General features: G+C 40.8%; 1 long non-coding RNA gene across 1 annotated transcript in view; it reads right to left on the bottom strand.

Annotated features, from left to right (window-relative positions):
• Window positions 1–279: 279 nt before the first annotated feature.
• The window catches only part of LOC111164429 (uncharacterized), a 79,944-nt gene continuing 53,565 nt past the window's right edge, over window positions 280–26,658 (bottom strand). Inside the window, exons 2-3 of the long non-coding RNA XR_002642060.3 lie at window positions 16,391–16,513; window positions 280–12,278 (exon numbers count right to left, since the gene is read on the bottom strand). This is a non-coding gene — a long non-coding RNA (uncharacterized LOC111164429). The remainder of the gene's footprint in view (window positions 12,279–16,390; window positions 16,514–26,658) is intronic.

Here is a 26,658-nt window from a genome sequence, read left to right as displayed (position 1 = left end):
ATAGAGTTGAATACAAAATTGAAGCTGTGCTTTGATTACAGTCCGTGAGTCCTGGTTGTTAAACACACCGGTTACAAATTTTACTAAGTGACAGGCAGTTTAAAGGATCTCATTTAATTCTTATCATGGCCGCACAAGTTGGATAGTAATACACTCACTTTTCAGAAATGGTTCGGAGAAGTCACTAACCTAACTACATACATTATACCCTGAGTAACTAAAAAAGAACCCTCCTACTCCCCCCCACCCCCCCCCAAAAAAAACAAGAGCGTCTGTGTGGCTCCAAAGGTCATTCTCCTTCTGCTGTATCATGGTGTCAGATAATACAGACGAATGGCAGGATGAAATAACAAAATAAGTAGCACAATTTTTTTTTTTTTTTGCGGTACGCGGGCCTCTCACTGCCGCGGCCCCTCCCGCCGCGGAGCACAGGCTCCGGACGCGCAGGCTCAGCGGCCATGGCCCACGGACCCAGCCGCTCCGCGGCACGTGGGATCCTCCCGGACCGGGGCACGAACCCACGTCCCCTGCATTGGCAGGCGGACTCCCAACCACTGCGCCACCACGGAAGCCCAGTAGCACAATTTTTAATAGGTGTCACCTGAAAGGTAGGTCTCATATTAGTGTCAAATCCAACAGAAAATCCATATCCCCTCCAAAAAAGTCTTGGGAAGAACTGTAAGTGCTGACTAAACTAACACCACTTTAAAAGACACCAAAGAGAAATTACATTCTTAACACACATAAAATTTCTTAAAATCTTTCATTTTTCTTCTAATATCTCATATAGTCAGATGTCCTCAATATTTTATCTCTACTCTCAAAAACATCCAAAACTCTCTCTCCAAACTCAAGGAGTTTACTGACTTTTCTAAGTTCCCTTGCTAGCCTACCAGATCTATGGTTCCCGCCAGGGGGAAGTTCTTTACTCTTCATAATGATAATAAGGCAAACATTTCTCCCTTCTTGCATCCTGTCTACCCTGACCCTCATCACTACAATCAACATGCTGAGAAGTATAAGAGATGACAGGAGAGGGGAAAAGGCCATAACTATTATATTCAATATATTACTGTGTTTTATTGCTCACATATAGGTTCACAGAATGGGAATCTCTATTTTACTTAAGTAACGGAAGGACTTCAAACAAGAATAGCAATTACATCAGGTCTCAAAACAAGGGATTAGTTTAATATTATAAATATTAATATTTATAATATTAGCACATCAACAATGTCTACTCTTATTCGAGATGCTAGAGTTAAAAAAGCCAAATTCAAGTGTTCCCAATTATGAGGCTTTTTCTCTTACCTTTCAAAGGTATTTCCTGAGGGGAGCAGCCATCCCTAAGTGTAAGCTCTAGGAAACCTATAATCAGTTTCTCTCTCTAATTGAGCACTTTCTTTCCTTAGATTTTGGAAGAAGCATGAAAATGATTTACTGATTTAGGAACTGGGTGGAGCAGACCACAAAAGGACAAATCAAAAACATCTGGAATGAACTAGTTGAGGGAGAGGGAGAGAGACTGAGAGAGAGAGAAGTAGGGCTTTCAAATGAAACAAAGTACAGATGATTTGGCCAAATTTAAGCCAAGCCAAACACTCACATTAAACATTGCACTTGGGTAGGGTTCAACAGCGGGAGCCGGCAAGAGGGAGCGTCAGCCAGCATTGCATCAGACGCACATCGTGCAGAGAGGAAATGAGTTTAGTCAAGCCAGCTGTGACTTCAAAGGGGCTGCTCTCCCGGAGAACAGTGGGAAAGGGTTCCCTCTTCAGTGAAGATTGCAAAGTTCAGCCAAAGCCAGTCCAAAGGGAATGGACTTGAGGAGGAGGAAAATTAAATTCAATGTACGAGAAAGAATATTTTCCTTCCATGAAGTAGCTTGAGAGAAGAGGAAGAAACATGACAAGGAAGAGAGGTGACAAAAAAAGATTCTGATGCTCATCTGAGGACGGGAGTCCTAGTGTGCATAACTGTGAAACGGGGTAGTTTGTGTATGGATAGCTGCTTTTCAGTTCAGGCACCTCGTTGCATGAATCATGTTTCCGAATCTGTGGGAGGAGAGGCCCTTGGATTCCTCCCCCAACTGACTCCCATAGATAGTTTCTTTCCCTCTTTGTATTTCTAGAAAACCACACATTTCTTTCCAATTATTTAGTCAACACGAGTTAATTGAGAGACAAACAGTGGGTTAGACCCTGGAAATACAAAGACAAACAAGACAGTCCCGTTTCAGGAGTTCACAGTCTGAAGGAGAACTAGACACATAAATAGAGGATCATGGTTTTGAGCAATAAGTCTTACATTAGAGCAGTGATTCCCAAAGTGTGATCACCTGACCAACATCAGCATCACCTGGGAACGTGTTAGAAATGCAAATGCGCGGGCCCAACCCAACAGACTGAATCAGAAAGCTGAGGTTGGTTTAACAAGCTCTCCAGGTGATTCAGATACATGCTAAAGTATCAACTACCTTGATAGTGAAAAGCAAAAGGGACTTTGGAGCAGAGATGCATACACCTGAGCCAATCCTGAGAGGCTCTGTCATCTGTAAGTCACTTCCCGGTCCCTTCCAGGCTAGATTTTAAGTAGATTGCTTGCTGGTAATTCACAAGAATGATATCCATGTGTATGTCTTATCTAAGTAAATTGTAAGAATTTTAAGGGCTGATTCTTCTTTTATGTGCTCTTTCCTTTCTCCTCCTACTTTCAGAGTTCAGTCCAATACTTAGGAGAGCCAGGCACTGAAATTTACTTTAAGTAGTTAACTCAGAACTTAGAGGGGTGCAAGGGTTATACATTCACAAGGAGGAACTGTCAAATGTATACTTACAAATTCTTATAAGTTTCGTTGGTGGGAGGAGAACATAAATGTTACCTTTCCCAAGCACTCATTTGATGCCCGAGTCCTCTCTGTGACGTCCTTGCCAGGGGTTTGTTCTTCTTGTGCCTGAGTACCTCCACTGGTCCCACTACCTCAGGGTGCAGTTTCCTTCCTTCCAGACAGCTCTGTTAGAGACAGCTGGCTTCTTCTGGGCTGAATCTATCATCATTTAAATTCCGTTTGTTAGTTATAGTCCTATCCCTCGGGAATCCACAGCAAAGATACTTACATATTAATGTGACATTTTTCAAGTATTTGAAGATAGTAATTATGTAGCATGTGACACAGGTTAAACTCACAGACTCTGGAAGCAGACTGCCTGCATTCGAATTCTCGTTCTGTCACTTATGAGCTCTGTGACCTTGAGTGAGTTATTTACTATCTTTGCAGCTTTGTGTGTGTGTGTGTGTGTCTATATGTGTGTGTGTGTGTATATACATATAATGGCATTACATAAAAGGACTTTTGTAAGGAGTGCATGAATTAATATATGTAAATGTTCTTAGATCACAGTAAAGTGCTTTAAAAGTTTTAGCTATTGTTATTCATCATCATTATCAGAGAGAGCTTGTCAGATACCTGACATAGGCCATCTTTCTAATTCTATAGTCATTCACCAGGTGAGCCTATTCACTCCTTTGGGCTCAATCGCCGTCTATATATTTTCTGAAAAATCTCTTCATGCTCCTCAGAGCACACAGCTAAATGTAAGTGGCTAGTTGTGGCCACATGGATTGCTCTGGCCACTATAATCTGGATAGAAATGATGAGCACTACTTCCAGATCTGGCCTCTAAAATCATCCTGAGAAATCCTCCACTCTCTTCCCATTAGCTCATCAGCTGGTTAAAGGCACAGGAACAGGCCAAGGACTCCAAGAAGGCCCCGGGCAGTGGTGGAGCCACACGCTGGAAGAAGCCTTAGATCCCTGAGTTAACACTTAAGAGTGGAACTGCCTACGAGAACCAACAGACCACCATCCACACTGGGCTTTGTGTGAACAAAAATAAACATTTATTGTGTTAAACTTCTGAGATTTTATAGCCTATCATGACTACTACAGTGACTCCCTAATTTATCTCTTGCTCAGACGTTGCTTCTGAGCTTCAGAACTGTTCATTTGGTTTTCTATTCAGCCTTTCTACAAGGACCCTCAAATAGGGTAATAAGTAAACTCAAGGCTTCTGAGATCAGACCATTTGTGTTGAAGTACCAGTACTACCATGTACCAGCTATAGGACCAAACTATTCATAACTGCATATACTTCAGAGTTGCCAAAAAATTAAATGAGTAGATGTATGTGAAACACTCAGAATGGTCACTGCACTGGTCCATAGTAAATGCGCAATAAATACCAGGTAGTATAGTATTTATGACCATCTCACCCTAGGTTTTCCTATGGACAACAGGTAGTTTCCCCATCATCCAACAGCTGTTAAAACCAGAAACTTGCAGCCTAATCCTGAACCTTTTCTTTTTTTCATCGTCCCACATGGAACAAATTCCCAATAGCTGATAAATTATATTCCTTAAATATTTTTCAAATCCATCCACTTGTCTCCATCCTCTTTTGCTCTTCCCTCCTCATCCTAGTCAAGGCCATCAGCATATGTGGCTGTATTATAATTGCATCCTTACTAGTCTTTTCAAATCCATTCTTCTGCCCTTCAAAAGCATTCTTCACATAGAGTTGTAATGTTCTTTTTAAGCTCAAATCTGATATGGTCATTCCAAAATTTAAAGTGTATTAATACCCTTCATACCCTCAGCCTTTGGTAAATCCAAATTCTTGATCCATCACTTAAGCCTCTCATCACAACCCACCACAATGACTTCATCTCCAGACTTTAGCCATGCTGGGCTTCTGTTGTCTTCATAAAGGTGTCATAGGCTGTCTCATCATGCTGGCTACTTCTGTTTACACTGATCTTTCTCCCCACCCCAAGTTTACCTAATTAATTCTCATCACCCTTTATATTTCAGCTCAAATGCTACACTCCTCAGAAAGCCTTCTTAGCAATCTCTGCCCACGCTAATTAAGGACATGCCCACATAGCGCACACTATACTTCGTTAACCTCAGTGCACTTGCCATTGTTTGTACAAACATGTCTTCCCAGCTAGCCAGAAAGCTTCATGAGGGCAGGGACTGCATATGTATGGTTCTCTGTCTAGTATAGTGGCTTGTATGCAAGAGGGGCTCATTAAATTTTTTTAAGTGTGAGAATGAGTCTGTTTAGGTGGCTTTGTGTGTATGTATCCATGTGAATTTTTATTTACTTGGGTCTGGAAAGAAAGCCCTACAATCAATCTATGTGCCTAACTGAATTCAACCAACAAGTTTAGAAAACCCAGCATCTGACCTCTTTTGAGTTCAAAATCTAGTTGATTTGACTATAAAATAAAAACCTTCTTTTGTAAAGTAAAAACTATATTAGAGTGTCATGCATGCATAACAGAATGATTCTAAGCCTCCATGGGTGGGTGACGGGTTATTTGGGATGGGTCAGAAAGTAGCATGTTTCTGGAAACAATATTATGAGTGCTCTCATATTCTAAACATCAAACAATTGCTCCATCCACGGTTCACAGAGACTATGTAATGCCAGACCAGATCAAGAAATACAGGGGAGAAGACTGAAAGCAAACTGGAGTTCAGAATTAAACCGGGTTGTTTTTCTATCAAGAAAAAGTTTATGTCCATGGTGGTCCAAAATTTGATGAAGTACATGATTAGAGAAGGCCTGACAGACAGATGCCCGATGAATAGTACCATCTAGAGAAAATACACTGTAAAGTGGACTCAGCATAGTCACTGAGTTTTAGCAATGAGCTTTCGGAGTCTAGCTCTGTACCTACTAACTCTGTTTTCGGTGTGAGTATGGAATTTCTCTCGGTAACATTTTTCTCGTCTGTAAAATGGCAATGATGCGCCCCAAGTCATCGGACTATTTATGAAAATGCTAGCTATCTCTAAGGCTCAGGGAAGTTTAGAATTTTTCCTGGAGTAACATACTAATAACTGATAAAAGCTACTTTTCTGTCTACAACTCTTTCCATTAATTCTTAAAGGAATGCCTTCTCCCTTACAAAAATCATAAAAATAAGTGGATAGGGCTTCCCTGGTGGCGCAGTGGTTGAGAGTCCGCCTGCCGATGCAGGGGACACGGGTTCGTGCCCCGGTCCCGGAAGATCCCACATGCCGCGGAGCGGCTGGGCCCGTGAGCCATGGTCGCTGAGCCTGCGCGTCCAGAGCCTGTGCTCCGCAACGGGAGAGGCCACAACAGTGAGAGGCCCGCGTACCGCGAAAAAATAAAATAAAATAAAAAAATAAGTGGATATTGCCAAGAAAGAAACAAGTTAAGCTAAGGCTAAGTTCTACTGAGCACTCATAAGCACCTTGGTTATATCGGGTGATGTGTGTCCAATTTTAACCAACAGAAGATGCTGTTTTAGAGAGGTTTATGGTCACATTTTCCAGAAAAGTTGAAAAAGAAAAAGCCAAAATAAGTGGCCCAAATTCAACAATATGAGTACTTTCTTCTGCCCTCAGTCAAAGAGGAAAACTATTTGATATAAACCTTTGGCTCTGGAAATAACTTTGCATTAGTCTCTGAATCGTGTGGGTTTTCTTTAGCTTCTTTGGAGTCACGACCAGTAGTTCTGTCGCCTTCCCTGGTTCTAATAAAACTCTGTGCTGGGTTTTGGATGACGTTCATTCCAAGAGGACCCCTTGTCAGTCCTCTAGTGGCCTTTGTTGTCCACAGCCGCTTGCAATGAATTTGGGGGCAAAGGTCTCTGGTTACACCCACCACTGAAATCAGATTCAGCTACACCACACGAGGAACATATTATAGGGTGGAATCCAGCATTCGTCCCCACAGGACGAAGGCAATAGCTTTGCAGCTATTCCCCAACTCTACTTCTGATGATTCTATAACCCATTGCCTCTTACACTGGAAACAGCCAGGATTTCTTAGCAACTCTGACCTGAACAGAAAATAAAATAACATTCAGCAAAGGAGTCAAACTGAGTCATGGGAATGTTTTCTCCAAGAGAAGAGGTCGAATAAGTTTAAATACAAAGACTTATAAATCCCTCCAAGTATTTTTCCCTCCTTAATAGTTTCAACCAGCGCCTTATTATTATTCACCCCGTGTTTGAATAATGGAACGCTTAGATCACTGTATTCATCAAGGGAAGGAAATGCTATATTTTCTGAAAAGCACTTTGAATAAAGCTTTCTCCCTCTGTGAGGCCATACTTCACTGAGTTTTCCTAATTGCTAAATGCATGGCTCTGGCTTGCAATTCAAGAATTTGAAGAATTGTCAAACACGCACTGCACCAGTGAAATCAGACCACATCACATTCCAAGGCCTTCATTATCCAAGCAAAGTATTCCAATCCCAGATTATCACTAATAGTGTCAAGGTTTTATATCTGTATATATAAATATCAGATTATTGCAAATAGTGTTAAGATTATATATACATAAAATACATATGAATTATATATATATGAAATCATATATATGAATATACAGAGGGAACTAGGAGAGAGAAGGCCTAGGTTCTGGTCCTCAGGTGTTGCTACCCAATAGCAGATTGAGTTTGGAAAAGTTCTGAGCCTCAATTTCCTCATATACTAAATGAGTTAATGAGTCTGTCTTGCTCACAAGTCAAGGTTATTTTTTAGCCCTAATGAAATAATGAGGGTGCTGGGGCTTAATGATGCAGGATATGTCCAATGACTTCTGGGGGAAAGGGATTTTCTTAGGTCGCATGCACTATCAATCCCAGTGTCAAAATAATCAGAGGATCTGTTCACTGTTAAATCCTCAGACTCTATAATATCTTCTACGGGAGCTGTAGCAGACCTAACTGGAGAGCTGAGAGCCCTGCTCTGAGCAGGACACTGCCTCCTCCTGTTTGCTGTCTAGCATCATTCCCAAGAAGTTAATTCAAGTGGGACAATCAGCCCATTGTTTGAAAGAAGCCCAAACTTCCTGAAAATCTAATTTTCAGGTCCATTCCCCTGGGTGAGCAGTAGTAATTCACTTAATTCAATGCTTTATGAAAAAAGAATTAGAACTCAACTTCACTTGTTCCAGCTGCCTTACATGGTTATACATGGAGTAATAAGTGTAAAATGTGTAAAATGTAAATGTAAAATGTAAGTGTAATCTGAGTGTAAGATGTAAATTACTTGAAACAACCCAAACATCCCCAAAATCACTGGGGAAGCACATGCATTGAATGGATCATTATGCAGCCATGAAATAGTTATGTAAATTTTTTTGAGTATGAAGAAGTGCTCACGTTATAACTTTAAATAACAGTGCAAGATTCGAAATCCTGGAACCCGCATTACAGGTATCCCCACTGTTCGGAAATCAGCTTTACACCACTTCACTTTTACTAAAGACCTACTTTAGTACCTAACCACAAGAAATTAGAAGAGGATTTTCACTTTTACAAAAAAAGGTGAAAAGCAAAAATAGCGTTCAGTACTTGCTTTACAGCGAGCCTTTATAGAGGCAGTGGGCACCCTGAACAGTCTATACATCAACATAAGCAAGTTTCGTTGATCATGATGGACTCCACAGTGCACAAACAGCAAGTAGCTTTCTTCTTTCTTTCAGCTGTCCCTTTAAATCTATACAACAGACTTATAGAGATAGGCCTTTAACTTTTCCAGGCCATCTCTGATTTTTATACACACACACACACACACACACACACACACACACACACACATAAAATACCCTCTAGTGACCTTCAGGTGTGAAAACAGTCTCATTTCAATAATAAATTATCCATCAGTATATAACACCACCCACTAATACAATTTAAGATTTCACTTCTATGCCAACTTGGGGTCCTGCTTCATGCCTCAGGGCCTTCAATAAGGCACATATACCCAGCCAGCTTCTTTTCTCTCCCTTCTTTTCCTCTCTTTTTCTCCCTCACAGGCTATCTCAGGCTGCCCCAGAGCTGAGACAGGCTTGGACATCATCTGATCATTGTGCCCTCTGGGGTGGCAGATTCCCAATATGGATAACCTCTCCTTGAAGAGCTTCCCTAAGTTCATCAGAAATTCCACGGGAGCTCCAATTACCTGGCCTGTCTCTCACCACACGTTTTCCCTCCAAGTTCCAGCCCCTGATTTGGTGGTCCACCTCTCTGCTGAGTCACTTAGCCACTTCCAACAGTCCTCTCATGGGGAGACACTTCCAAAACAGCCCAACCTATTACATGTAGGGTTATTGATTTATTTGAGCATCTGAGTGGTTATGCCATGGTCTAAAAGCTGCTTGTATCATACACTATCACTGGCACAGACTTTGGGCAAAGTTCTGTGCCATATGCTAAGAGGACGTCAAAATGTCCCAGACACCATCTCTTGCCCTCCAGATATTAACAATCTTCTAGGGGAAAATGATGTGTTCACAACGAACTGCAAAGACTAGCAGGATGAAACACCTGCCCTGCCCTGGTTTCCCAAAGCAAGCTTGACACCTAACTCTTACTTCCTTCCATGATGTTCCTAAACCTTTCTATGACTGTCCCTATCTCTCCAACAAGATTGTGAACCCATACGATACAGGGTCTATGCTTGGTTCATCTTTTCCCCTTCAGTTCCAGCCATGGCTTATAATTGGAATACATTTGTGTTTATTAATAATGTGTTTATTAGGGCTTCCCTGGTGGCGCAGTGGTTGAGAGTCCACCTGCCGATGCAGGGGACACGGGTTCATGCCCCGGTCTGGGAGGATCCCACATGCCGCGGAGCAGCTGGGCCCGTGAGCCATGGCCGCTGAGCCTGCGCGTCCGGAGCCTGTGCTCCGCAACGAGAGAGGCCGCAACAGTGAGAGGCTCGCGTACCGCAAAAAAAAAATAAATGTGTTTATTAATAATGTGTTTATTAGGTGATTGAAATAAATATCAATTTTTTGAAGCAGTGTGAGGATCAGATACTTTTTTGTAGTAATATGGTATTAGTGTAAAAACTATGAAATTTGCTCTTAGTTGACTTGTTTTTAACTCAACTCCACTATTTATGGCCTCTCGACCTCTAGTTTCAGAGTGATTAATGCCTTCCTTACTTATGGGATGCTAATAAATTTCAAGTAATACAGATATCTTGGAGCATTTGGTGAGCTGTGCAGGTGTTCTGCAAGTACTACTCATTATTTGAGCAATGGGCATGATAACACTAAGACCTGAATTCAGAACTGAACTCTCCGACACTTTTTAGCTGAATGCCTTCATAAGACCCTCTCTGAAGCTCACTTGGCTCATCTGGATAATGGGTACACTAAAGATTACCTCGTTGCCCTATTATGTGAATTACTGTAAGCAAAGCACCTAGAGTAAAGAAGGGATTTAATAAATGTTTGTAAAAAATCGCATTTGACTTTATGAAAAGTACTAACTCTATGGGGGAGTTGTAAGGCTCATTCCATTGTAACAAGTACAAAAACAGCTATGACTTTATGGATAAAGTTCCCTGTGAGTAAATTTATTCTATGCCGCAAAGCAAAATAATTGGGTTGCCTTTCTGGGAGATGACAAGCCCCTTTTCCTGGAATGGCATATGTTCAAGGTGATGACTGTTAAGATGGGTATGGAATGCGCGTTAGACTAGATGGCTTTGACAGTCCCTTCCACTTGAGATCTTATGAGTTTGAACATTCAGAAATTCATGATTCATTCACCCAACAAATAAAAAATTTCTGTCCTAGGTCCCGATCACAAAAATCCCTACCCACGAAGAACTTCTGTATATCGGAGAGAGATAGACAATAAACACATAAATGAATCAACACTTAATATGCCAGATGATGATACCTGCTAACATAAGACCTAACATTTTTTGCTGGAGCTGAGTTTTAAACTTAACTTAGAGCAGTACTCAATTTCAAACCCCAGTGGCAGGAAGGCAAAGCGTTTCAAATTCATGGGCCTCTGAGTCCCAGATGTTTCCTTTTCCTATAACATTTAATACCATCTGATGCAGATGGATCCCTGGTCAGCTGAGGGGACTAATTAATAGTTGATAAGTTTCATCAGGGAGAAGACGATTTCTATCACAGGGGTTCAGTATCCTTCATCAAAGTGTCCAAGTGATACTATGAATTTTTCCCCCTCTGGTTAATCAGGAAGACTAAATCCAGAAGGAGGGTTAAACAAGGTCAGAGAGATGGAAAAACCGCCACAATTTGCATTCTAGAGCACATGATGGAATCTATTTATACATACCTCCAGGGACACAAGAGAAAAGACTCCGGAATGCACAGATAAGATTTTCAAAGATCCTAAAAAACTAACTGAACCATTCAATCCACTAAGAGAAGATTAGTAATAAGAACCTGCTACTAGACAGTATTAGGTTATTTCTTTTTATCAGAAAACCTCAGTACAATTTAGAATAGCAATTTGACACATTTTGCTTTATATCAAAGACTGGATTAAACTATGTTTAAACAGAGACACAGAGTATTTCTAGGCTTAATCTCTCATATAAATAATTCCTAAAATGACCTTGCATCTATTATTTAACATATTTATTCATGCACAGACAAACCTAAGAGCTAAGCAAAATGAGTCTTAGGAATTCAGGTGGAGGTGGGAGAAGAATGTCGATTTTTGATGTCACAGGTTTTCATATACGTTGAACCCCTACCAGTTGGGAGCCCTCTTAAACTTTAATAGGCATATAAGAGAGGGAAGTATAGGTTGCAATGTACCACCCATTTGCTCATTTCTTCACACACAAACATGCCAGTCCCTGGCAAGGGGTCTGAGGCTCACAGGCCCAGGAGAGAGAGGAAGACAGGTTCCAGCAATAGCTATAATAAAAGCTGGCTTGTGGAGAGCACCATTAGAAAGTTACGGAGTGTTATGGGACTTCATGGGAGGAACATATCACATTAATTTTCCTGTCAAAGATCCCAGTGGGCTTAGTGGCAGCTGTACTCAGCTCAGCTGGCATGGGGGAGGGGTGGAAGAGTGGAATCACTGTGGTCCATTGTTCCAGACAATGCACCCAAAACTTCACAAACCATGGTCCTCGTCCAACGCTGAGGGCAAATGCCTCTGCTTGTAAGGATGTGCCCATGGGGTCAGACTCCAGCCCAGAGACCCATCCTATGGTGCCAGACCTTTTAGTGCCAAGAAACCAAGTGAGCTGGTCGTCCTACCTGAGAAGGCTGTGATACCGGGCAAGGCAGTTCTCCACACCTGAGCAGACCCTGAAGGCACTGACAGCTGGAGTCTGTCTGCTGAAGCCCCTCTTCACCTGGGTATCAGCTCCTTCCTAGAATGAGCATCTGGAGCGGTGCTTCTCCATGGTTACCACTCTTACTTTGCTGTAAGCACTCCACCATTCTGTAGATAAGGAAATTAGGCTGGGTGAATTCCAGTGGCTTGCATGAGAATTGGACCTCTGTAAAATCAAAGAATTGAGCCTGTGTACACGACTCATGTAGATCATTCTTGTTCTCTCCTTTCAGTGTCTCTATTAAAGTTGGCTCTGAAACTACTAGAAGGGACAAGGGGCTTGTCTCCGGGGATAGCATCAAGGGGAGATGGGGGGAGTCAGGGATATTTTTCTCTGGTCAGTTTAAGAAAGAGGGATCCTGGAGGAGAGAATAGGGGCCAAAGCTTTAATTAGGGAAGGGGAGTGGTCACAGCCCTTGGGGTCTGCGGCAGGAAAGGGGCTGATGCCTGGACCTGGCCTGGGAGGACCGGTAGCCCTGAGGGCAGGTTTGATGCAAGGATTTGTACTCCCAACGGTAGCTTTCTTTCCCCTTTTGTTAGGCCCCATTTTATAAGCCAGCAGTGAGATGTGCTGAATTCTATAGAATTGTTCACAAGAAGCTTTCCCCCATTCCTAGAGGGAGAAAGGAGGCACTGTTAATGGCAAGGAAAGGAAGTGGCTTAAGTGAATTCCACAATTCCTTGGCCTTTTAAACCTGGAGATTACTAGTTAAAATAATTTGATGCACAGACCCTGACCACCATTTTAATGAGGCCTGCTAGCTGGCACAGAAAATTAATAATAATAAATTAATTCCAGAGAATTCCATTTTATGTACTCAATTATTAATGGTATTTCGGTGTTATTAATGGTGTCAATTATTAATGGCATGAATAATTAAGAGGTCACATCCATGCTATGATATACAAGGGTTCCAATGTTGAGCAAATTGCCCAGAATAAATAAAGAAACATACCAGGGTTCAGACCTATAACATTCAGCCTTCAAACATGTTTCTTGGAAAAACTTGGTACATCTGTCATCAGGCTAATTCTATTGATGAGATCTCTGTTACCAGGACTCCTGCCCAAGTTTTATGTTATGATAGTAACAAGAAAGAGGTCAGGGGATGGAGTGGGGGTGGGTGCATGTTTCTTTGGAAGTTCTGATCTTTCAGGGAGGACCCTGGCTGAAACTGGTGTCCATGGGAAACCAGGTGTGAGATCAGAGGGGGCTGTGTGAACTTAGTGAATCCAGAAGGGCTGATCAAGTAACCCCAAGGCTGACTAGTTAGTGTTGAGCTTAATTTTAAAGATGGCAGAAAACCATAATTCAAAGAGTCAAGTACCACAATGTTCATTGCATCACTATTTACAATAGCCAGGACATGGAAGTCAACCTAAGTGTCCATTGACAGATGAATGGATAAAGAAGATGTGGCACATATATACAATGGAATATTACTCAGCCATAAAAAGAAACGAAATTGAGTTATTTGTAGTGAGGTGGATGGACCTAGAGACTGTCATACAGAGTGAAGTAAGTCAGAAAGAGAAAAACAAATACCATATGCTAACACATATATATGGAATCCAAAAAAAAAAAATGGTTCTGACAAACCTAGGAGCAGGACAGGAATAAAGAAGCAGATGTAGAGAATGGACTTGAGGACACAGGGAGGGGAAAGGGTAAGCTGGGACAAAGTGAGAGAGTGGCATGGGCATATATACACTACCAAACGTAAAATAGATAGCTAGTGGGAAGCAGCCGCATAGCACAGGGAGATCAGCTCGGTGCTTTGTGACCACCTAGAGGGGTGGGATAGGGAGGGTGGGAGGGAGGGAGATGCAAGAAGGAGGAGATATGGGGATACTTTGTTATAAAGCAGAAACTAACATACCATTGTAAAGCAGTTATACTCCAATAAAGATGTTAAAAAAAATAATAATAATCATAAATAAAACAAAGACAGTAGAAACCCCAAACAGCTACTGCCCCAAACAGTGCAACCAGATTGGGGTTAGGGTAAGTAAAAATGAGGGAGGGACTTCAGGAAAGTATATTTTCAAGGGGGAGGGGTCAATTTAACAACGATGTGAATGAGTATCCTGCATTATCTCTCTGAGCCTCAGTTTTCTCATTTGTATGATGGGGATAATATTTATTCTGAAGGCTATTTGACAAAATGAATGTATGGTTCAGAATAAGGTCTCAACAAATAACCTCTATCAGTGTTGTTGTTTCAGTTACTATTATTGTAAATATCTGATAATCCAACTCCCCCATTTTATAGGTAAAGAAATTAAAGCCTGAGGAATAGATGTGATTGTCACTAAGTTTGTGCGTGGGATGTCTTCCCTTGCCCTTCCAGATTGCTATCTTCTCCATCCTCCTCTGCGTTCCAGGAGCCAATCTTCATGCATGACACTGACAAGGCTCCCGTGCCTGCATGAGTTGCCCAATAGGGAGACCCAGTAGAAGGTGGGAAGAGAGAGGAGAATGGGGTCAGGGCATTTCTTTTCTTGGCTTCTTCCCCGAGAGGACCCTCTCTGCTGCCGTGTATCTCTACAGAAGCTATAGGTGCTCACGTAGGCTAACTCTACGTGACTTTATCTTTCCGGAATCCTGAAACTGCTCCCACCTCTGGACCCTTCCAGTTGACAGATGGTAACGTGTTTGCTGCTACCAGCTCTGAATTACTGCACTGTCCCTTTGTGAAAAATGTTTATCAAATTACCCTACTTTGAGTGTTCTGCCAGATAACGGTAAGTGACAGAAATGATACTGGAGTCCAAGACTGCTGGTTCTTGGTGTAGAATCTGTCCTTCATACTCACTTAACTTTCAATCATATGCTCATTAAATTATTGTCTACTAAGAGAAAGGCCCCGTGCTGGGCACAGGCAATATAATAATCAGTAACACATGGGTGCTCATTATTCCAAAACACCACTTGATAGCACTCCAATGCAGGAGTTAGCAAATTGTTTCTGTATAAAGAGCCAAACAACAAATATTTTAGACACTGGGCCCTATGTATTTGTTGCAGCTACTCAAGTCTTCCATTGTAGGACACAAGCAGCTACAGACGATATGTCCACAAGTGAGTATGGCTATGTCCCAATAAAACTTGCTTCATGTCCACTGAAATTTGTGCTCCATATAATTTTCATGTGCCACAATATATCTTCCTTTTGATTTCTTCCTCCGAATATATAAAAACACAATACTATCTTTAGCTCGTGGGCCGTACACAACCAGGCAGCAGGCCAGATTTGGCCCTCAGGCCATAGTTTGCTGACCTCTGTGCTTAAATATGAACTTGGTACTAAAGGAGCAGTTAAGGAGGCCAAGAGTTGGGAGGCGTATGCTGAGACAGGATTCACAGAGGAAGTGACCTTTGCACAGAGAATTAATGGATGATAGAGTTGGTTTGGCAGGGAAAAGGGAATGTACCTTTAAGGCACAAGTAATGAGCAAAAGCAAAGGATCTTAGAAACGCGAGATGTGCGCAGGGCGTGGAGTCTGCGATAGGGCCAGAGAAAAGAGGCATTGGGTGGTAGGGAGGGGAGACCCTGGGGTCTGGGGGTGGGGAAAGGGGCAGGATGCTCTGAGTCACATCCTGGAGGACCAGAGTGCCCTGCCGAGAGACTGGACTTCAGAGTTAGAAAAACCAAGTGGTGGGATTCTGAGCAACAGCATTAGACAGACCAGAGTGCAAAACCCAGCTCTACTCCGCTCCAGCTGAGTGATCACAGACAAATTACTTAACCTGTCTGAGCCTCATTTCTTAGATGCAAAACTGTCCTCATAAGAGCTCCAGCTTCATGACTGGAGTAGTGAGGATTAAACGGGGTAACGCACACAGACTGCTCTCAGCAGTGCTGGCTCAGGGTAAGGGCTCAATAAAGGTTTGCTATTATTAGCATTATTATAATTAGGCTCATTGGCTAGCCTGGCTCTGGCTATGTTTTCTCTAGTCCAAATTCAGAGCATTCCTTGCCATTGCTGAAGCAGATGGCAGCTGGACAGTTGGCAGCCCTGAGGTGAACATAAGGTTTTCCTTTTAGCACTGTGATAGCATCAGCCCTAATGAGTCTGCAGTGGCAGAAATCCATTTCTCTGAACTTGAACCTCATAGACCTTGGTTCATTGAATGTGTAGCCAAAGCCGCAGCTCCCCGGTCCAGACAATACCCTTCTTAGAGTGCTCAAGCACACAGAGCACCTATTATTACTTACCTATGAGTTTTCTTTCCTGTTTAGGCTGCAAAGACAATGTCTGGATAGTTCTCCTTTTTGACAATTCCTTCTTGAGCCTCCTGGCTAGCAGCCTTCGGTGAATTTCCATGGCGCTCCATCAACCTGAAGGAGGAGAAGAAAGGCAAAAACAGATGGGCATTATTCAGTGACCTCACTTAAAATAAACAAGTTCTGTATATCCTAAGGATGCCTAAAGTGATACATTTTGTGATTAATTCAGTGGGTCCTTAAAAGACTTCACATCTGATTTAAATACATAGAAACCATAACATTTCAATTGAGATGCTTAAGAAAACTAAGAAGTGACGAGGAAGAGGACTGATTAGTTATTTTTTTTAAAACAAAATAATTTGGGTATTTAACTACAATTCAGGCACTCCATCATTAAACAGTCTTTCAGGATACATTTCAAGGTAATAACTTTAACTCCACTTTAAAAAAAAAACTCAAAATTCTGTTGTAAACGTAACAAATGTTCATCGTACAACTTTTGGGAAAAAAGAGAAAACTACAGAAAATTAAATAACAATTACTCAATAAGTCTAAACCCATAGGCTGTATTTTAACATTAATTATGTAGTTTCTCCAAAATTTCTTTTGTTGGCATATTGTAAATCTACATATAGTCAGGAGAGACCAAATAAAGAGGGCGGGAGGTCTCACTTGAGGATGTTAAAGGGTTGAGGTGAAAATGGCAGAATGAGAGTTTAATTGCACAGTCATAGGGTGTTGAGCCATCACCCTTCGCCTACCCTAGGGTGGGAGGCATGTGTTTGTCCCTCAGCTCAAGTGCAGTGGGAGAAGGATAGACAGATAAATAGATAGGTGGGGAGACGGATATTTCAAATGGACATCAGCACCAGCAGTAGTGATCGTTGACTACATAAGAGAAAAGACAGGAGCCAGAAAAAACTGAAATGACATATTCAAAGTGTTGAAGAAAATAATGACCACCCTAGACTTCTATACTCGGTGAAAATATCCTTCAAAAATAAGTGACGGGCTTCCCTGGTGGCTCAGTGGTTGAGAGTCCGCCTGCCGATGCGGGGGACGCGGGTTCGTGCCCCGGTCCGGGAAGATCCCACATGCCGCGGAGCGGCTGGGCCCGTGAGCCATGGCCGCTGAGCCTGCGCGTCCGGAGCCTGTGCTCCACAACGGGAGAGGCCACAACAGTGAGAGGCCCGCGTACAGCAAAAAAAAAAAAAAAAAAAAAAAAAAAAAGGTTGGGAATATTTATACAATGCAAACATTAATAAAAGAAGTTTGATATATACTAATATTTGACAGTTATTTTAAAGCAAGAAACATTACTACAGATTAAAGGGTGCAATTTTTTTTATAACAAAAGGATCAACCTATGAGAAAATGTACCAAATCTAAATTTACATCTAATAACATAGCTTTAAAGTATATAAAGCAAGTACTAATAGGACTAAAAAGAGAAATAAACAAAGTCACAGTCGTTTGGCAGACATTCATGCATCCCTCGCTCAAGTTCTGATCAAATAAGCAGATACAAAATTAGCAAGGATGTAGGATATTTGACTAACATGAAAAACAAACACAACCTGACACGTAGAGAACAATGCACACGTTAACTGCAGAAAAGAATGACCAACAGGAGGATCAGAAGAATGAATACAAAACAAAGTTTCATGACTGCTGAAGGTGAATTAGAGGATGTGCTTTAACCTTTTGTCAGAATAAGGCCTCCAACTACTCCTTCCACCACCACTGCTTTCATCATATTAAACTTTTCTCCCTGTAGAAACCGGACAATTTTAGGCCTGTTCCAACAAGGAGGAAGAAAAGAAAGCTAAACCTGTGTACAAACTTCACACCCAGATCTGGCACTTGTCTTGTCGGTTCAGTGGCTCAAAAAGGCAAAAATGTTCCTGTCCTAATTCATTTCTCTCCTGGGAGTGGAAGTTTCTTCCTGGAAACATGCTACTAGGAAATTGGACTTTCCCCTAACAGTATCTCAAGAAGATACTATGATTCAGAGAATGACATAAAAATGTTAGATATAATTCTGTCTTAGCACTGATCACATTTTTATTTTAGTGAAATGTCTCTATTCCTCACACTTCATCTCCAGAACCAGATCTTACTAAGACGTGTATCCCAACGCTTCACACAGTGCTTGGCACGTCATAGATATTCTAAAAGAATGTGTTGAATAAATAAAAATTGGAAAAAGGTGAGAAAAGGCCGCTGGCAGAGACTAAAAACAATCTGTGAGTAATAAACAGTACTTTCCAGAGTAGCCCTTCCTAAGACATGACATTGTAAACGTGGTCCGCAGGAAACTTGGACATCACCCAAATTCAACCAGAGTAACTGTGTACATCCTCAGATCTCAGATGTGACCCAGAACAGTTGTTAGTTCATCTGCTGAATTACAACTGGACATTCTGAGGGAAGATATGTTAATAGATCCACGTGGTTTGCATGGTGATGGAAATTGGGTCAAGGTCAGTGGCACAGTACAAGGAAGAAGCAGCAGCTCTGATTACCCAGTCTCAGGCTTTGATGTCCTGGAAATGGGGACGCCTGCATTTAGAGTGCCAGGAATTCCCACTTAATCTCCCACAACAATCCTTTAAAATCATTACCTCTTTGAAATGAGATAAAACACTGAGGTCCAGAGAGAATAAGAAAATTGCTCTAATTACTGCTAGAACTGAGAATCAGATCCTGATCTTTCTATCCCCCCAAACCTGGGCTCTTTCAACTGTTCTCTACGGGTTCCCAAAACAGCTTTTAAAAGATGCTGCGGGTCTACTGCCTTTGTTCAATAAGCTACTGATACTGACTTGACTTTCCTTGGGAACTTCCCCACTGGGGAAAAATGTGATGACAAACAAGAACTCCTGAGTCCTCATTAGAGCGATATTCTCCATATTTCGTTCATAAAATGGAGTCTGGACTAATAACCAGTACCTGATGATACTGGTTACTCACCAAGATTGGAATTGCTTCTTGAAGGACTGACCGGGAAGACAGGGCACCCAAAGGCCCAAACCTGGCCCCTCGATGTGCCATTCTGCCAGCGTGAACAGCACATCCAGAATGCCTCTCTCTCCTTGATGTCTTCTTTTAAATCATTAATTAAACAACTTACCTACTACTTTCATAAGAAATAGAAAGGTCAACCCAATCTATTTCCTTTATTTATGTGTTGGAACTCTCTGTGTTATGGATTTTGAAACTTTTTAATGTGTACTGCCAGTGTTTACTTCATCTTTCATTTGCACCTTAAAATGTGTAATTTTTTTTTTTTACCATAGAGAGCTATTTTCTCTTTTACTCGTATCTCTCTCTCGTCCGCACTCTCTTTCTGTCTTGCCCCATTTTTCTTCGGCTTCATTCTTTCTCGCATTCATCTCTTTATTGCCCCTCCCTTTTTGACCCTTATCTTTTTCTCATGGTGAATTTTTTTATTGAAGTATAGTTGATGTACAATATTATGTAAGTTACAGGTGTACGATATAGTGATTCATAAATTTTAAAGGTTCTACTCCATTTATAGTTATTATAAAATACTGGCTATATTCCCCATGGTGTACAATATATACTTGTAGCTTATTTTATACATAGTTTGTACTTCTTAGTCCTCTACCCCTATATCACCCCTTCTCTCTTCCTTGGCCAATTATCTTTTCACACAAAATGGATAACCAGATGCAATGCCCCAAACTCTACCCATTAGGAGTATTTTTCCTTGCTACTGCCTTTCAAGGACATTAATGCAATGCTAGCTCAACAAACCGTCAGTCAACCCAGTGGGGAGCTCTGGACTAAGTATTGCCTGTCAGAGCATCCCACATTGGCCCCAAATGACTGAGTCTCTACACCCCCATCTCACTTAGGCACAAGATATAGGCTTCCAGGGAAGGGTGAGACCCCAAGTTAGGAAGCTCTGGGCAGCTGAGGTCGACACTGAAGATCGAATGGATCCGATGGCTGAAGGCTGTCACACACACAGTGCCTCGAATATAGTACATGTATAATACATGTATTTGCAAGAAACAGAAAACCTGACCTTAGTGACATCGTTTTTTTTTAAATTTTAATTGAAGTATAGTTGACTTATATTTGTTTCAGGTTTCCAATATAGCAATTTGATATTTTTATAGATTATGCACACCATACAACGTTATTACTGTTATTGACTATATTGCCTATGCTGAACATTACATCCCTGTGATTTATAACTGGTAGTTGGTAATTCTTAATCCTTTTCACCTATTCCACCCATCCGTCACCCCACATCCTTTCTGATAACCACTAGTTTGTTCTCTGTATCTGTGAATCTGTATCTGTTTTGTTATATTTGTTTGTTTGCTTTGTTTTTTTAGATTCTAATACAAATGAAAACATACAGTGTTTGTGAGACAGATAGATAGATAGATTAGATAGATAGAGAGAGAGAGAGAGAGAGAGCTTCTTTATCCATTCACCTGTCCCTGGACACTTAGGTTGCTTCCATATCTTGGCTGTAATAAATAATGCTGCTATGAACATTGAAGGTAATATATCCTTTCAGATTGATGTTTTCATTTTCTTTGGATAAACACCAAGGAGTGGAATGTGGAATTGCTGGATCATATGTTAGTTCTATTTTAATTTTATGAGGAACCTCCATGCTGTTTTCCACAGTGACTGTACCAGTTTACATTCCTACCAACAGGTATATAAGAAGAGTAACTTATGTGGGTTCAATAGATCAATAAAGTCTGTGGTTTGCTTGCCATTACCCTCATGGTCACAAGGTAGCAACTGTCATATTCACAGTCAAGGCCAGAATGAGAAAGGACATGGCAGTGTGTCTGTCCCTTTTTATCAGAAAATCAAAACCTCTTTAAGAATTCTGCAGGAAAACTTCATTTTCCTAGGTCTCCTTGGACAAAAGTAAGGTATACGAAGGCTTCCAAGAATGCTGAAAGAATGAGAATGAGATTATCATGATTGACTTACACCAAAAAAATTTATTGCTTGGGTGTGGACATAATGCTTCCACTCAAAAAAAAAAAAAAAAAAAAAACCTCCACGAGAGTGCTGTTAGCAAGAAGGGAAGAGTAGTTGAACACTAGGTAGAATATTAAAAATAACTGTCACAATGAATAAATAGTTATCGAATGGAGAATGATATTTTTGCTACACAAATAATTCCTACAATGGGAAGAAGTTTGACAAAATAATTTCTGAGGTCATTTCAATACCAGTCCATGAACTAAAGGGAACATTAAAAACTGTCTATAATTAATAAAAAGAAATCTTGTAACTATGGCAAAACATCAAGAGAGCCAGCAAAAGAGAGGAAAATTCTTTAGCATCATAGCCAGACTCATTCTGTATCCCCAAAGGAATCTTCAGGCAGCCATTGACTTTCAGAACAGAGCTGCTGGGGCAATGGTGAGCCAAAGAGGAATAATGAGGGCTTTGTCCTCATCCTGGACCAGGGAAATACTGATCAGCTGTAGCCTCCATGAAAAGCTTTACTCTTACCACCTTTAACGACTCGCCCCCACCTTCCTCCCCACCCTCAACGGAGTCCCCTGCTCAAAATCTGACGTAAATTGTTTCCTTACCATGGCAAGCTGCCTAAGATTTCTGGGAAGTATGTTTGAACAGGAGTCATGCCAGGACTGGAATCAGCAGTGCTTCTGTGTAGCCTGCAATATAAGCTGTAATTAAGGATATTGAGATCCCTGATGCTGTAGGCCAAGTAAGTGTGTTGTCTGTGTGTGTGTGTGTGTGTGTGTGTGTGTGTGTGTATTTTTTTTCTATTTGCTTCTTCACTTAGAATACGAAAACCAAAGGCCATTAGAGACTGTATTAGTTTGATGGAGTGTGGCATCCATCCCAAGGCTGTTTTCTTTTTCCTCTCCATTCATTCATTCACTCATTCTTTCAATTAAAGAACTTTTTTCGGATAAAGAGTAGCTAACAGGGTAGATAAGGATCTAGAGCCTATGGTGAAAGGCAGACTTTAAAGCAATATTTTAAATTGTTTCTTGATGACGTCTACGCTTTTACCTCCTTCTGTTTTTCCTATTCTTTATTGTTTCAGGGTTGAAGTAAAATATTGCCTGCTGAGATGGTACAGTTGAAGGAGCATGAGCTATGGAGTAAAAAGACTTTGATTAGAATTCCAGCTGAACTACGCACGACCTGTTGGACCTTCAGCAATTTACTTAATGCACATGAAGCTGTTTTTCTTCATCTGAGCAGGTGGCCAGTGGTCTATTCACACACTAATATCCTAATTTTCATTCTTCTTCATTTCCTCGCTTATACTTTCTTAAATAACCTACCTCTAGATTTGTTGTTAATTTTTCCATGGAGTCATCTTTCTTCTTGGCATACAGAGATACTCACTGTGTCCTAATAACTCCAGTTCTTTACTTGTTTGACTTAGTAAAATGTTATTGAGGAATAACACCATAAATGGATAGCTTAATGGATTTTCACAAACTGACAGCCCTGTGTAACCAATATTTATATCATGAAACTGAACACCTTCCACATCCCAAAATCCCCTGCATCCTCTTCCAGAACCAAAAGCTAACTACTATCCTTATTTCTAATACCAATAAGGGTATTGTAGGGACTCTTTTGCTTAGGACTTCTTTCATTAAACTCCATGTTTATAAGATAAATTAATGTTGTTAGCTTCAGTGTTACCTTTCATTGTCATTGCTGTATACTATTCCATTATGTGAATATATCACAATTGTTTATTCATCTCTCTGTGGATGAATATTTAGATTACTTCAGTTCTGGACATTGACAAAGAGTGCTGCTATAAACCTTCTTGCACATGATTTTTTGTCAACAGAGGTACACTTTTCTTTTGGATGCCTAGGACTAGAATTACTGGGTCACAGAGTATGAAAATATCCAACTTTATCCAAGTCAATATGGCCACTTTTCCAAAGTGGCTGCGACAATGTATACTCCCACCAACAGGGTATAGAGTTCCCATTACTCAATACATTCACTAGCTATTCTTGCTATTAATTATTATCATTGTTCCCTATCGGTTGGTTCCTATTAACTAATGTACCTATCGTTCAACATGTTCTGATATGTTCCATCTTTTACATTTGAACCATTCTGGTTAATGTACAGTGGTATCGCTTTGTGATTGTAATTTTCACTTCCCTGATGACTAATAAAGGTGAACAGCCTTTCAGAAGTTTATTCGTCGCTTCGATACACTCTTTTAATGAAATTCCTGTTCAAGTTTTTTGCCCATGGTTTACTGTTGAATTGTCTATCTTTTACTTATTGACTTGTAAAGTTCTTTATATATTTTGCAGAGTCCTTTGGTTAGCATATGTGGTGCAAATATCTTCTCTTGCCCTGCAGCTTGCCATTGGTTTGAGTCTTATTCATTTCTGAATATTGCTCTGGAAACAAATGAAGTGGAATCATGCCTCTGAAGTTTCTTACCTGTGAGAGTTCAGGTGAGTTAATAAGCTCTCTGAACCTGAATTCCCTATCTATAAAATGGGAATAATGACCCTCACCCAACCTATATCATATTGTTGTTGGGAGGAACAAATTAGATACTACATAGGCAGAAGCTTGAGAATTCATACAGCATCCAGGTCAAGAATTGTAACTATGGTTTATAACTATTATAGATAACTTATATAAGTGTAATATACGCTGGGTAGAAAAACAGGTTAGGAATAAATCACCTATGAGCGTGATATCTTTAGTTCACATCCGTGAGATAAAGAACTTTTAGTTACACATGCTACACAAAAAAAGGAAGTCTTGTAAGACCGAAATAATGTTCCCAGATGTGAGCCTCCGCACTCATACAGGTATTTTCAGAACTTGACGTTGACATTCCTTATTTCTCATTTCCTCTCAGTTCCCTTGCTTTTCTAGTGAATATATCCAATGAGGCAAAGATGTCTTCCCCAAGAAGGTGGTGCCACTTCTCAAAAACCTGAGCCTCAGGGTCATGTACGACGATGTTCATTGCAGCTCTATTTACAATAGCCAGGACATGGAAGCAACCTAAGTGTCCATCGACAGATGAATGGATAAAGAAGATGATGTGGCACATATATACAATGGAATATTACTCAGCCATAAAAAGAAACGAAATTGAGTTATTTGTAGTGAGGTGGATGGACCTAGAATCTGTCATACAGAGTGAAGTAAGTCAGAAAGAGAAAAATAAATACCGTATGCTAACACACATATATGGAATCTAAAAAACCAAACAAACAAAATGGTCAGGAAGAACCTAGGGGCAAGACGGGAATAAAGACGCAGACCTACGAGAGAATGGACTTGGGGATATGGGGAGGGGGAAGGGTAAGCTGTGACAAAGTGAGAGAGTGGCATGGACATATATACACTACCAAACGTAAGGTAGATAGCTAGTGGGAAGCAGCCGCACAGCACAGGGAGATCAGCTCGGTGCTTTGTGGCCACCTAGAGGGGTGGGATAGGGAGGGTGGGAGGGAGGGAGATGCAAGAGGGAAGAGATATGGGGATATATGTATATGTATAACTGATTCACTTTGTTATAAAGCAGAAACTAACACACCTTTGTAAAGCAATTATACTCCAATAAAGACGTGAAAAAAAAAGTGGGAAAAAAAACAAAAACAAAAAACCCTGAGCCTCTAACAAGATGCATTTTCCATCCATTTTATTCCCTTAAACCAAACAGCAATTGACTTTTGTTGAGAACTTAATGGCTGTGAGAGATATAATAATGTGGAATACTAGAAGGTCAAACGCTGAAATCATCTCATCCTACCTCCTAATTTTACACCTTGGGAAACAGAGGTTTAGAGGGATAAGGTTACTTACCTAAGGATGTACATGAAGTGAGTGAAGGACAAAAGCGTGGAATTTTGCTTTACTAGGTTGTGGAAGGCCACAAGTGTCTGTTTTGTTCATTGTCGTAGCATATGGCACACCAAGCACAACGCCTTTCAAACAGCCCTCCTGCCACTTCTCAAACACACCAAGCTCCTTCCTATCCACAAAGAGAGCTACCTAAACGGAAGAGGCTCAGCACTTAAAAATTTATAGAAAAACATAAACAACTGATTGATTGTTTAGGGGTACACACAGCTGGCAAAACTTGTGCAAATTATTAATCGTAGGATACTTCCCATGCTCCTCAGAGAATCCTTCTGAAACTACCCACACCCTAAGACACAGATAGTCTGTGTTCTCATAGCAGTATGTTCTTAATTCTACCACGGCAGTGTGTACTGCATTGCCTGATATTATAGATAGCTATTCATGTGTTTAAATCCACTAGACTATACCTAGTACAGGCCTTGATACCTAGTACGTGATCCACAGATAGCTGTTACATGAGTGACTCAATCAACCAGCAAATAGCCAGCAGCTGATTTCTCTACTACTTTAGCATCTCAACCTATATTCCCAGGCCTGAAATTAGGCATACTAAAACTTACAGCTCTACTAAGTATGTTGTGTCTGGCTGAGGAATGCACATAGACGCACCCATACATATCTGTATTTTTTCTATTTCTATTGTTAGAGTATGAGAAAAACAGAGACAATAAGGGACTGTTAGTTTGATGAAGTATAACAACCCTTCTAAGTCTGTTTTCTGTTTCCTTTCTTTACACTCATTCATTCATTTATCCATTCATTCATTTACTCACTCTTCCAATTAAAGAACTATGTAAGATTGGCTAGCAAGAACAATTTTGTCCCTAGCAGAGATTTGCCAATGTCCAGAGACATTTTTGGTTTTTAAAACTTGGGCAAATTGCTACTGGCATCTAGTGGGTGGAGGCCAGAGATGTTGCTAAGCAACCTACAAGACAGCCCCACAGCAAAGATGTATATAGCCCAAAATGTCAGTAGTGCCAGGGTGAGAAACCTGCTATACATCTATTGAAACTAAAATGGTGGCCATTAGCCTGTGTAATCCAGAAGACTGTTACTAATTTAAGAGAAAGCACTGGTCTCATCCAAGGGTAAGACATATGCACCTATGCAGCTTTCCTTCTCTAAACTTTGCAATAAATAAACAAATCAGCACTGTTTATCTGTAGAGAGTCACAATGGCCATTCAAATCTAACATTTGAAATCTGAATCATTTAAGTCATTCCGTGATTACTTACTGCATGTCTCATAGTTGCCCAGCACAGTGCTATATGCCAAAAGAGAAGTTAAAAGAGAAACAATTCACATTGAATTACTCCTTCCCATTTCTCAAAGCATC

Source organism: Delphinapterus leucas, chromosome 17 (genome assembly GCF_059928025.1).
Source record: "Delphinapterus leucas isolate spDelLeu-1000000601 "Yukka" chromosome 17, BTC_Dleu_Yukka2, whole genome shotgun sequence".
NCBI classification, from domain to species: Eukaryota; Metazoa; Chordata; class Mammalia; order Artiodactyla; family Monodontidae; genus Delphinapterus; species Delphinapterus leucas.
Note: the sequence above shows the minus strand (reverse complement) of the source record. Positions and strands in the feature narration are given on the sequence as shown.